This window comes from Triticum dicoccoides, chromosome 2A (genome assembly GCF_002162155.2).
Source record: "Triticum dicoccoides isolate Atlit2015 ecotype Zavitan chromosome 2A, WEW_v2.0, whole genome shotgun sequence".
Classification (NCBI taxonomy): Eukaryota; Viridiplantae; Streptophyta; class Magnoliopsida; order Poales; family Poaceae; genus Triticum; species Triticum dicoccoides.
Genome location: NC_041382.1, coordinates 751,634,376 through 751,643,671, shown reverse-complemented (window position 1 = coordinate 751,643,671; position 9,296 = coordinate 751,634,376).

Genomic DNA, 9,296 nt, shown 5'->3' with positions numbered 1-9,296 from the left:
CCTCATTGTAGGTAAACAAGGTATCTCATCATTATCATAGTAATTGTTCCATATAAGGTTAACCCAGGGGATATCCTGCTTATTGAAGAATTTGTAAAGAAATTTTATAAGCAGAGTTTTGTTTTGTGTTCTCAGATCTAACACACCCAATCCCCCAACCTTTTTTGGCAAGCAAACATTATCCCATTTAACAAGGCAATTTCCTTTTTTATTGATATCCTTACCATACCAAAGGAAGTTCCTGCCAGATTTTTCAAAGTGATCCAGTATGGTGAGAGGTACTCTGATGCAACACATAGAAAAAATTGGCAGAGCAGCAACTATGGATTTGAGATGTACAAGTCTTCCAGAATATGACATTAATGAGGCAATGCCAGAAAGTCTATGATCAAGTCTTGATACCATGGGCATCAAGTCTGCCACTTTAGGTCTTGTAGATCCCATTGGTAGACCAAGATATGTGAAAGGCATAGATTCTTTTTTGCAATTGAAGGAATTTGCCAGCTCTTGAGCTTTATCATCAGACATGTTGATTGGTACCATGGATGATTTACTATAATTTACAACAAGTCCAGTGAATTTTGAGAAGTTGTCAAGTATCTCAATGAAGCTTCTAATTTGAACTTCATCAGCAGGCAAGATAACCAGGGTGTCATCAGCATATTGTATGATGGGATAACTTTCAGTAAAGTTAGTCTCAATGGGCAGAGATAGTGTTCCATTTCTCCATGCATCATTAACCATGATTTGCAATAATTCTCCAACCATAACATATAGAAGAGGGGAAAATGGATCTCCTTGTCTGACACCACACTTACATTGAATGCATTTACCTGGAACACTATTAAGGATGACAGATGTGGAAGCAGTAGATAGGATAGCTGAGACCCATCTAATCCATTTCTTGGTAAATCCTAGATGTTGCATCATGTATAAGATAGACTTGTAGCTCACTTTATCAAAAGCCTTAACAAAGTCAATCTTAAAAATAATGATCTCTTCATGCAAAGTTTTGACATCTCCAATCCCACTTTTGAAACTTAGATCTATTCCACCTAAGCATGATATCAATGAGTCTCTTTAAAGGCATATCAAGGAAATACAATCTATCAAAAGCATCAATGATATGATGTAGGTTCCCACTCATCATAAAGTTTTCTAGGGATAGAAACTTCCAACTCAAGTTTTTCTTCATAAGATTGCATTAAAGCATCAATGATATGTTTAGTAATAGCTTTATTTTGACTATAAGCATGAGGAGAATTTAGCACGAGTTGCAACAAGGAAATACAATCTATCAAAGAGCAATTATCATAATTAAATTCCTTGAAATCCAAGATGGTGGGTTCATTGCTATTTAAAGTTTTGACATCTCCAATCCCACTTTTATCAATTTTTGCATCAAGATCTAAAACTCTGAATCATTGGGACACCTTCTAACTAAAGTTGACTCATCTCCAGTCCCATCATTATCAAGATTCATATTGCAAAACAAGGATTTAATAGGGGACACATCAATCACTTTTAGATCTTCATCTTTATTATCATGGAAACTAGAAGAACACGCTTTCAAAAAGCAATCTTTTTAGCACGCATCCTAGCGGTTCTTTCTTTGCACTCATCAATGGAAATTCTCATGGCTTTGAGAGACTCATTGATATCATGCTTAGGTGGAATAGATCTAAGTTTCAAAGAATCAATATCAAGAGAAATTCTATCCACGTTCCTAGCCAACTCATCAATCTTAAGCAATTTTTCTTCAATCAAAGCATTGAAACTCGTTTGCAAACTAATAAATTCTTTAATACTAGATTCAAAATCAGAGGGCATATTATTATAATTTCCATAAGAATTGTTGTAGGAATTACCATAATTATTAGAGGAATTACTAGGAAACGTCCTAGGATTAAAATTACCTCTATACGCGTTGTTACCAAAATTGTTCCTACCAACAAAATTCACATCCATAGATTCATTATTATTCTCAATCAAAGTAGACAAAGGCATATCATTAGGATTAGTAGGATCACTCTTATTAGCAAACAGTTTCATAAGTTCATCCATCTTTCCACTCAAAACATTAATCTCTTCAATCGCATGAACTTTTTTACTAGTAGATCTTTCGGTGTGCCATTGAGAATAATTAACCATAATATTATCTAGGAGTTTAGTAGCTTCTCCTAAAGTGATTTCCATAAAAGTGCCTCCCGCGGCTGAATCTAAAAGATTTCTAGAAGCAAAATTCAATACGGCGTAAATTTTTTGTATAATCATCCATAAATTCAAACCATGTGTAGGGCAATTGCGTATCATTAATTTCTGTTGGGGAACGTAGTAATTTCAAAAAATTTCCTACGCACACGCAAGATCATGGTGATGCATAGCAACGAGAGGGGAGAGTATGATCTACGTACCCTTGTAGATCGCAACGGAAGCATTGACACAACGTAGAGGAAGTAGTCGTATGTCTTCCCGATCCGACCGATCCAAGCACCGTTACTCCGGCACCTCCGAGTTCTTGGCACACGTACAGCTCGATGACGATCCCTGGGCTCTGATCCAGCAAAGCTTTGGGGAGGAGTTCCGTCAGCATGATGGCGTGTTGACGATCTTGATGTTCTACCGTCGTAGGGCTCCGCCTAAGCACCGCTACGATATGACCGAGGTGGAATATGGTGGAGGGGGGGCACCGCACACGGCTAAGGAACGATCACGAAGATCAACTTGTGTCTATGGGGTGCCCCCTGCCTCAGTATATAAAGGATGGAGGAGGAGGAGGCCGGCCAAGGCTATTGGTGCGGCCAGGATGGGAGTCCTACTAGGATTCCAAGTCCTAGTAGGAGTCCATCAAGAGGGGAGGAAGGGAGAAGGAAGTGGAGGAGAAGGAGAGGTGGCCGGCCCCCTTTTCCCTAGTCCAATTCGGACCAAAGGGGAGGGGGGGCGCAGCAGCCCCTTGGCCCTTTCTCCTCTTCCCACTAAAGCCCATCAAGGCCCATTGCTTCTCCCGTAACTACCCGGTACTCCGAAAAATACCCGAATCACTCGGAACCTTTCCGATGTCCGAATATAGTCGTCCAATATATCGATTTTTACGTCTCGACCATTTCGAGACTCCTCGTCATGTCCCTGATCTCATCCGGGACTCCGAACTCCTTCGGTACATCAAAAACTCATAAACTCATAATATAACTGTCATCGAAACCTTAAGCGTGCGGACCCTACGGTTCGAGAACAATGTAGACATGGCCGAGACACGTCTCCGGTCAATAACCAATAGCAGGACCTGGATGCCCATATTGGCTCCTACATATTCTACGAAGATCTTTATCGGTCAGACCGCATAACAACATACGTTGTTCCCTTTGTCATCGGTATGTTACTTGCCCGAGATTCGATCGTCAGTATCCAATATCTAGTTCAATCTCGTTACCGGCAAGTCTCTTTACTCGTTCCGTAATACATCATCTCACAACTAACATATTAGTTGTAATGCTTGCAAGGCTTATGTGATGTGCATTACCGAGAGGGCCCAGAGATACCTCTCCGACAATCGGAGTGACAAATCCTAATCTCGAAATACGCCAACCCAACATCTACCTTTGGAGACACCTATAATGCTCCTTTATAATCACCCAGTTACGTTGTGACGTTTGGTAGCACCCAAAGTGTTCCTCCGGCAAACGGGAGTTGCATAATCTCATAGTCATAGGAACATGTATAAGTCATGAAGAAAGCAATAGCAACATACTAAACGATCGGGTGCTAAGCTAATGGAATGGGTCATGTCAATCAGATCATTCAACTAATGATGTGATCTCGTTAATCAAATAACAACTCTTTTGTTCATGGTTAGGAAACATAACCATCTTTGATTAACGAGCTAGTTAAGTAGAGGCATACTAGTGACACTCTGTTTGTCTATGTATTCACACATGTATTATGTTTCCGGTTAATACAATTCTAGCATGAATAATAAACATTTATCATGATATAAGGAAATAAATAATAACTTTATTATTGCCTCTAGGGCATATTTCCTTCAGTCTCCCACTTGCACTAGAGTCAATAATCTAGATCACATCATCATGTGATTAACATCGATAGTTCACATCATCATGTGATTAACACCCATAGTTCACATCGCCATGTGACCAACACCCAAAGGGTTTACTAGATTCGGTAATCTAGTTCACATCGCTATGTGATTAACACCCAAAGAGTACTAAGGTGTGATCTTGTTTTGCTTGTGAGAGAATCTTAGTCAACGGTCTTTCACATTCAGATCCGTTATGTATTTTGCAATTTTCTATGTCTACAATGCTCTGCATGAAGCTACTTTAGCTAATTGCTCCCACTTTCAATATGTATCTAGATCGAGACTTAGAGTCATCCAGATCCGTGTCAAAACTTGCATCGACGTAACTTTTTACGACGAACCTTTTTGTCACGGCCATAATCGAGAAACATATCCTTATTTCACTAAGGATAATTCTGACTGCTGTCCAGTGATCTACTCCTAGATCACTATTGTACTCCCTTGCCAAATCAGTGCAGGGTATACAATAGATCTAGTATACAGCATGACATACTTTATAGAACCTATGGTCAAGGCATAGGGAATGACTTTCATTCTCTTTCTATCTTCTGCCGTGGTCGGGCTTTGAGTCTTACTCAACTTCACACCTTGTAATACAGGCAAGAACTCTTTCTTTGACTGCTCCATTTTGAACTATTTCAAAATTTTGTCAAGGTATGTACTTATTGAAAAAACTTATCAAGTGTCTTGATCTATCTCTATAGATCTTGAAGCTCAATATGTAAGCAGCTTTACCGAAGTCTTTCTTTGAAAAACTCCTTTCAAACACTCCTTTAGGCTTTACAGAATAATTCTACATTATTTCCGATCAACAATATGTCATTCACATATACTTATCAGAAATGCTGTAGTGCTCCCACTCACTTTCTCGTAAATACAGGCTTCACCGCAAGTCTGTATAAAACTATATGCTTTGATCAACTCATCAAAGTGTATATTTCAACTCCGAGATGCTTGCACCAGTCCACAGATGGATCGTTGGAGTTTGCACATTTTGTTAGCACCTTTCGGATTGACAAAACCTTCTGGTTGCATCATATACAAGTCTTCTTTAATAAATCCATTAAGGAATGCAGTTTTGTTTATCCATTTGCCAGATTTCATAAAATGCGGCAATTACTAACATGATTCGGACAGACTCAAGCATAGATACGAGTGAGAAACTCTCATCGTAGTCAACACCTTGAACTTGTCAAAAACCTTTTGCGACAATTCTAGCTTTGTAGATAGTAACACTACTATCAGCGTCCGTCTTCCTCTTGAAGATCCATTTATTTTCTATGGCTTGCCGATCATCGGGCAAATCCATCAAAGCCCATACTTTGTTCTCATACATGGATCATATCTCAGATTTCATGGCCTCAAACCATTTCGCGGAATCTGGGCTCATCATCGCTTCCTCATAGTTCGCAAGTTCGTCATGGTCTAGTAAAATGACTTCCAGAATAGGATTATCATACCACTCTGGTGCGGATCTCACTCTGGTTTACCTACAAGATTCAGTAGTAACTTGATCTGAAGTTACATGATCATCATCATTAGCTTCCTCACTAATTGGTGTAGTAGTCACAAGAACAGATTTCTGTGATGAACTACTTTCCAATAAGGGAGAAGGTACAATTACCTTATCAAGTTTTCTACTTTCCTCCCACTCACTTCTTTCGAGAGAAACTCCTTCTCTAGAAAGTTTCCGAATTTAGCAACAAAAATCTTGCCTTCGGATCTGTGATAGAAGGTGTATCCAATAGTTTCCTTTGGATATCCTATGAAGACACATTTCTCTGATTTGGGTTTGAGCTTATCAGGTTGAAACTTTTTCACATAAGCATTGCAACCTCAAACTTTAAGAAACGACAGCTTAGGTTTCTTGCCAAACCATAGTTCATACGGTGTCGTCTCAACGGATTTAGATGGTGCCCTATTTAACGTGAATGCAGCTGTCTCTAATGCATAACCCCAAAATGATAGTGGTAGATCGGTAAGAGACATCATAGATCGCACCATATCTAATAAAGTACGGTTATGACGTTTGGACACACCATTACATTGTGGTGTTCCAGGTGGCATGAGTAGTGAAACTATTTCACATTGTTTTTAACTGAAAGCCAAACTCGTAACTCAAATACTCTTCTCTACGATCAGATCGTAGAAACTTTATTTTCTTGTTACGATGATTTTTCACTTCACTCTGAATTTTTTTTGAACTTTTCAAATGTTTCAGACTTATGTTTCATCAAGTAGACATACTCATATCTGCTCAAATCATCTGTGAAGATCAAAACATAATGATACCTGTCGCGAGCCTCAATATTCATCAGACCACATACATCACTATGTATGATTTCCAACAAATTTGTTACTCGCTCCATTGTTCCGAAGAACAGAGTCTTGGTCATCTTGCCCATGAGGCATGGTTCGCAAGCATCAACTGATTCATAATCAAGTGATTCAAAAAGCCCATCAGCATGGAGTTTCTTCATGCGCTTTACACCAATATGACCTAAACGGCAGTGCTACAAATAAGTTGCACTATCATTATTAACTTTGCATCTTTTGGTTTCAATATTATGATTATGTGTATCACTACGATCGAGATCCGACGAATTATTTTCATTGGGTGTGTAACCATATAAGGTTTTATTCATATAAACAGAATAACAATTTATTCTCTTACTTAAATGAATAACCGTATTACAATAAACATGATCAAATCATATTCACACTTAACGCAAACACCAAATAACACTTAATTAGGTTCAACACTAATCTCGAAATAATAGGGAGTGTGCGATGATGATCATATCAATCTTGGAACCACTTCCAACACACATCGTCACTTCACCCTTAACTAGTCTCTGTTTATTCTGCAACTCCCGTTTCGAGTTACTAATCTTAGCAACTGAACTAGTATCAAATACTGAGGGGTTGCTATAAACACTAGTAAAGTACACATCAATAAGATGTATATCAAATATACTTATGTTCACTTTGCCATCCTTCTTATCCGCCAATCACTTGGGGTAGTTCCGCTTCTAGTGACCAGTCCCTTTGCAGTAGAAGCACTTAGTCTCAGGCTTAGGATCAGACTTAGGCTTCTTCACTTGAGCAGCAACTTGCTTGCCGTTCTTCTTGAAGTTCCCCTTCTTCCCTTTGCCCTTTTCTTGAAACTAGTGGTCTTGTCAACCATCAACACTTGATGTTTTTCTTGATTTCTACCTTCGTTGATTTCAGCATCACGAAGAGCTTGGGAGTTGTTTCCGTTATCCCTTGCATATTATAGTTCATCACGAAGTTCTACTAACTTGGTGATGGTGACTAGAGAATTCTGTCAATCACTATCTTATCTGGAAGATTAACTCCCACTTGATTCAAGCGATTGTAGTACCCAGACAATCTGAGCACATGCTCAGTAGTTGAGCGATTCTCCTCCATCTTTTAGCTATAGAACTTGTTGGAGACTTCATATCTCTCAACTCGGGTATTTGCTTGAAATATTAACTTCAATTCCTGGAACATCTCATATGGTCCATGACGTTCAAAACGTCTTTGAAGTCCCGATTCTAAGCCATTAAGCATGGTGCACTAAACTATCAAGTAGTCATCATATTGAGCTAGCCAAATGTTCATAACGTCTGCATCTGCTCCTGCAATAGGTCTGTCACCTAGCGGTGCATCAAGGACATAATTTTTTTGTGCAGCAATGAGGATAAACCTCAGATCACGGATCCAATCCGCATCATTTCTACTAACATCTTTCAACACAATTTTCTCTAGGAACATATCAAAATAAACACAGGGAAGCAACAACGCGAGCTATTGATCTACAACATAATTTGCAAAATACTACTAGGACTAAGTTCATGATAAATTTAAGTTCAATTAATCATATTACTTAAGAACTCCCACTTAGATAGACATCCCTCTAATCCTCTAAGTGATCACGTGATCCAAATCAACTAAACCATGTCCGATCATCACGTGACATGGAGTAGTTTCATTGGTGAACATCACTATGTTGATCATATCTACTATATGATTCACGCTCGACCTTTCGGTCTCCGTGTTCCGAGGCCATATCTGTATATGCTTGGCTCGTCAAGTATAACCTGAGTATTCCGCGTGTGCAACTATTTTGCACCCGTTGTATTTGAACGTAGAGCCTATCACACCCGATCATCACGTGGTGTCTCGGCACGAAGAACTTTCGCAACGGTGCATACTCAGGGAGAACACTTCTTGATAATTTAGTGAGAGATCATCTTATAATGCTACCGTCAATCAAAGCAAGATAAGATGCATAAAAGATAAACATCACATGCAATCAATATAAGTGATATGATATGGCCATCATCATCTTGTGCCTGTGATCTCCATCTCCGAAGCACCGTCATGATCACCATCGTCACCGGCGCGACACCTTGATCTCCATCGTAGCATCGTTGTCGTCTCGCCAATCTTATGCTTCCACGACTATCGCTACCGCTTAGTGATAAAGTAAATCATTACATCGCGATTGCATTGCATACAATAAAGCGACAACCATATGGCTCCTGCCAGTTGCCGATAACTCGGTTACAAAACATGATCATCTCATACAATAAAATTCAGCATCATGTCTTGACCATATCACATCACAACATGCCCTGCAAAAACAAGTTAGACGTCCTCTACTTTGTTGTTGCAAGTTTTACGTGGCTGCTACGGGCTTAAGCAAGAACCAATCTCACCTACGCATCAAAACCACAACGATAGTTTGTCAATTTGACTCCGTTTTAACCTTCACAAGGACCGGGCGTAGCCACACTCGGTTCAACTAAAGTTGGAGAGACTGTCGCCCGCCACCTATGTGCAAAGCACGTCGGGAGAACCGGTCTCGCGTAAGCGTAAGCGTAATGTCGGTCCGGGTCGTCTCGTCCAACAATGCCGCCGAACCAAAGTATGACATGCTGGTAGGCAGTATGACTTATATCGCCCACAACTCACTTGTGTTCTACTCGTGCAAATAACATCAAACCATAAAACCTAAAATTAACTAGCTAGGTTTCATACTACATTATCATAAGATTAACTAGCTAGGTTTCATACTACATTTCCCTAAGATTAAACAACTAAGATTAAAAACCTAAAAATTTCAACTAGCTAGGGTTCAAAAGAAACTAGGGACGAGGGAGGAGGATGTACCTCTCGGTGGAGGAGGGCC